A 5,357-nucleotide genomic window follows, 5' to 3' on the forward strand; every position below is an offset into this window, starting at 1 on the left:
ATGTATATATGTATATATATATATGTATATATATGTATATATATATATATATATATATGTATATATATAAAAATATAGATATATAGATATTAATCAGTCTTGTGAAGGTAACAGAGTGAGATACAAACATTGAAAGAAACAAAGATAATGGTGGTGTTATTGTAAAACTGCAGATTATTTGCAAGTCTATGCACAGACTGGAACTGCCTGATGTGATTGGATGGTTGGATTGGGCAGGAACCAATAAGGGCACCAGGAGGAAAAGAGCAGGCAGAGAGTATTTTCGCTGATGCTGCGCACACCCTTGTGTATGTGTGTGTGTGTGTGTGTGTGTGTGTGTGTGCCAGTGCCAGTGCCTATAAAATTAATGTGTATGTTAAGTTTTTTTAAATTATTTATAAATAGTTTGCACATGTTTGAAAGATAAGACATTTCCTTTCAACTGGAAATTTCAGCCTCCTTTATTTTACATGTACCCTGCCCCCTTTATAAATCTCCTCCCAGGAGCTGATGCAGAACAAAGACAGCAACCATTATATATTCTGTACCCACATTGTCATTGCATTATAAATAGCACCTGCACTTCAGCAGCTTTTTTTGCATAAGCCTGTGTACCTGTGTGAATCTTTAACTTCGACGCAGTTATTTCTGAATTTCGTACTTGGTCTATTATTAAGCTGCAGCAGACGTTTCAAGCTTTAAGGGCTTCAGTGGGAAGAGGAACAAGGTTGGCCAAATGATTTGGTCTTGAAGGAATAGTTTGTCATTTTGGGAAATACGCGTATTTCCTTTCTTGCTGAGAGTTAGATGAGAAGGTTGATACCAGTGGTATCGGCCTTCTCATCTAACTCTCTGCAAATTAAAGCGAATAAATGTATTTCCAAAAATGTTGAACTATTGCAAAAATTACCTATTAAATGAAAACAGCCTTGTTGCTTAACTTCCATGCTGTATTTTCCACAGTGGCACTAATGAGAGCAGAGAATGAGCAAGAGGGGTGTTGGCTGCATGAGTGTGTGTGATGCTGTAGTCTGATCGATGTGACAGTAAGAGTGAGTCTCCTCGAAGAACACCGGCCTTATTGCTCTGCTCTTACACACTGCCCCCTCGCACACATAGCATACTCTGTATCACAAACACACACACACACACACACACACACACTTCCCTTCACCACTAAATATAAAAAATATATAAAAATACAGCATATTTTGGTGAACCAACCCTTTAATATATTTATTTTTTATTTTATTTTGTCCTTAAAATTGTTAGGCTTATATTAGCTGTTTGTCATGCAACTAGCTGTGATAAACTGTTATATGTTTGTTGATGTGTCAGTCAAGATTAAGGTCCAGTTAAGTGGGTTACAGAGACATAGTAACAGGATTTGCAGATGTCCTTTCTGACACTGTTGCTAGCCACAGAGCTAACTAGCTTTTTAGCAAACTTAGCTTGCTGGCTAGTAAACTATCAGGCCAGAGAAACAGAAGACGTTAAGAACATAGAACAGTGGATAATATAGTGTTTGGTGCATTTACCAAAAAGCATATTAATCTTCACCTTCTGAATGTGCCATCAATGTCCCATCCACTTCAAATTCTACTGGATAACATTTTGAAAGATTTTGTAAACACAACCCCTTTGAGTTCAGATGAAAACAGAGTGAGAAGTTTGAGTTTGTGAAGAGGTGGCAGAGGATGGCCGCATGGATAATCACCTCCTGAATCTACTGAACGATTCTGACAGCTTTGAAAGAGTCAAAGACTTTAAACCCCACTTTTAAACCCTACCAGGGGATTTTACTTGCATTTAATCTCCCCTCAGAATTGAGTAAAGTGTGTGTGTTTGTGTGTGTGTGTGTGTGTGTGTGTGTGTGTGTGTCAGGCTGCGAGGGGTAATAACAGCTCTGAAAGTCTTCAAGTGTTTGACAAAGAAATCTCACTACTAAATCTGCACTAACAGAATTTATTCATTTATATATTCTGTCTATTCATGTATTCTTTAATATTACTGACCTACATCATCATCTAGACCCCATTTTACACCAACTTTATTTTGACTCTTTACTACATCTCAGCATGTTATAGACTTTCTATTCATGCATATCGTGTATTTTCTGATCTACATCACTACCTAGTCTACTATTTGCTGTTTATTGACTTATATATACTGTATATTGACTTTTCACTACATGTAACATCCATATAGACTGTCTATTCCGGTTAACTGTGTTTTTACTGACCTATATCACCAACCAGACCACATTTTTCACTTAATGCATGTTGACTTCTCACTACTTTTCAGCATTTACATAGACTTCCTAATCATCCATGTTGCGTTATAACTGATTCAACACCACTGACTAGATCATAATTTGCACTAACTGTTCTTGTTTTGTTTGGCTCCAAACTACATCTCAGCGGTGTTATAGGCTGTCTTTCCATGTATTTTTTATTACCATATCACTTTCGCATTTCCATCGTCTTACTTACACCTCACTTTGCTTTGTAATGCCTACTTAATCAGCACTTCATGTAGCCTTTTGTATTCTGGATTCCTGTATTGTATTGAATGTAAAACTGTATGTTCTACTGCACGCTTATACTTTTCTTGGCCAGGCCGGCGTTGCAAATGAGAACCTGTTGTCAACGGCCTTCCTGGTTAAATAAAGGTTTAATAAAAAATAAAACGACATTTTGTAGCTTTTAATCCTCAGCAGCCCAGTTGTAATTGAATTGTAGATTTCAGTTTTTCTGATGATTTCTTGTCTAAGTTGGCTTTAAAGGGGAACTTGGATGATTTTACATCTGAGAAAAGTTGCATAAAGCCTTTTGTGGCTTTAGAGGGAGCTGCGTGAAGTCTGATACATTTGTTGTGGGTAATGGTGCCAGGTTTTGACAAGGATTTGCTTCCTAAGTTAAGAATGAACTTCAGTTTTGACTAAAAAAATCATTCAACTCTTTGTCTTAATGTTTTAGGCAACAGGGAGGACATACTGTATCCATAAAATGCTAAAAGAAAATCCTGAAATTTAAAGTGGCCATATATAACTTTCAGTTTGTGTTGATTCTTGTGGCCACTTTGGACAAAAGGGGTAGTGTTTTTACCACACCTGCTGTCGTAAAGGTCTATTATTTATGGGGCTGTGTTGCCCATTATATAATCAAGTTAACATTACCGGGAGGACTTATTCTTGCGATGGATATTTTACTCAGACAGAAAATCTTGCATTTACAATAAAAGAATAAGTTACAGATTGCATTGCATTGTTGCATTTCCAGTGTTGCATACGGTAACTTGGCCTGGATGTATCGTGAGCTAAACCGGCTAACGTTATCACTGTCACTGTGTCACAAGCCAAAGCATTAACTAATAACTTAGATTCATAAAGCGCATTTCATGAAATCCACGGACACTTTACACAAGTAACGTTACAAGGGAAAAGAAAATAGTAGGCCAACACAAACACAGACTGAAAGGAATAAACCGTCTGAGCTAAATGGAATGGGACAGGAGTTAATGTAGGCTTCCAAAGCACAACCACATTGCGCATTGTAAAGTTATTTCATGAAGGAAATAGACACATTACATACCTGAGGACAAATTCTGGGTGTCTTTTGAATAATTTGCAATCCCATAATTTTCTCTGTTAAAAGCCCCACTGAAGTTGATTTGCGTTTTCACCCGTTGTCACTTTCCTTTTTAGCTTTTAGATCTTCATTTAATTTCTTTGTTCCTGTAATGGTCCTGCCCCAGTATCACCCATAACTACAACAGATAACTACTAAAATTACATTAAAATACAACAAGGCCTATATTTTAAAGAAATCTCCCGTACCTTTTACCTGGCTGCAGACAATAACACAGACTTCTCTGGTGTAACAAAGAAATCCGTGACCCATCAGAATGTGTTACTGTAACGCTGTCTAGCTGCAAAAAAATCTGAATCCGGGCAGAGGCTTTACTAAAAACTGCGTAAAAATGTATCTTTTCCCTGTTAGTATAGTTTTCTTTTTACAGGTCATTTTAGATCATTGTGAAAAATGACAAAACATCAAAAACATTAAAAGTACATATAGTCACTTTTAACATCTACGTATACTTCATGCGATACAATTTCCAGAACAGCTACTAAATGAACCTTGTGGTGAGCTTGTTTCATAAAGTACAGATTCCAAGGACAAGAATAAACTTTCAATCTCAAAAATATTCAAGTCAATTATTTGAAGAAGTACCGTTTGACTAAGGTAACAATAGCGATACCGGCATAAAAAAGCATCACGCATAAGGGCCTTATATTTATCACAAATAAAAAAAGGATGCATTGAGTAAACTGTTTGTGTGCTTAAGAATGACATTCAAATATATTCCCTTTGAAAAAAAATGAAAATTAGGAAGTTTAAATGGTCATTCACAGACAGAGAAAAAAAAACTCTGCAGTGCCATTTATTGAGTAGGCCTCAACAACTGGTAGAGTGCAAATAATACCACACACCTCTGTACCTTCTAAGACCTGAGTTAATGCTATCAAATGCATGCTATCAAAGTGAAATGACCACTAGTTTCAATGAAAAACATAAAAGTACAAAAATGTTGTTCTATGACTCAAAAGTAGAGAAAAAGAAAAACAAAATCTCCCGCCGTAGGCTTTCATGTAGCTCTATTAATGAGCTCTAAACTCAAGCTCTCAATCCTGCTTCTCCTATACAACATAATGAGATCAGTGTCATCTCTATCCTATCTATCTGTTTACTGGGGAGTTAAGCTTGTTCAAATGCTTTGATACCACGGCCCTGCTTGCATATGACCGTGGCTATAAAAACCTACTCAGTGTAGTCCAACCACATGTAGTCCAATTTTTTAGTGCAACAGACAGACAGCTGAAATGCTTCTTTTACTAAACTGCATAAATGAGGGTCTACTATGGAATATCGCGATAAAGATGAAGAGTTATAGTCAAGAGAAATACTGCAATCTTCAACTTTAACATGCACAGAAAAAAACATTTTCAGTACATGTTTGCATTTCTTTAGCCACTTTCAACCTTGAAATGTGTCACGCTAGCAACTGTATAATGCATTGGACTATCATAAGAGACATTTGTATTAACTATGTCCCTCTAACAGTCAAACAAACCAATCAACAGTGGAGACCGACAGTTACAATGTATGTGCCTATAGTCAGACGCTCTCTGCACCTTAGCTCCATTTATCAACCATGACATGAGCTGACTCCTTGACCATGTTGCCATGATTTCTTCATCAATATCAATATCAATATCGATAATCAATGAGGGGGATTTCAGGTGACTTCTGGTAAAAATGATGGAAAAAGAACTCTGATATTTTAGAAAGACT

Source organism: Etheostoma cragini, chromosome 1 (genome assembly GCF_013103735.1).
Source record: "Etheostoma cragini isolate CJK2018 chromosome 1, CSU_Ecrag_1.0, whole genome shotgun sequence".
NCBI classification, from domain to species: domain Eukaryota; kingdom Metazoa; phylum Chordata; class Actinopteri; order Perciformes; family Percidae; genus Etheostoma; species Etheostoma cragini.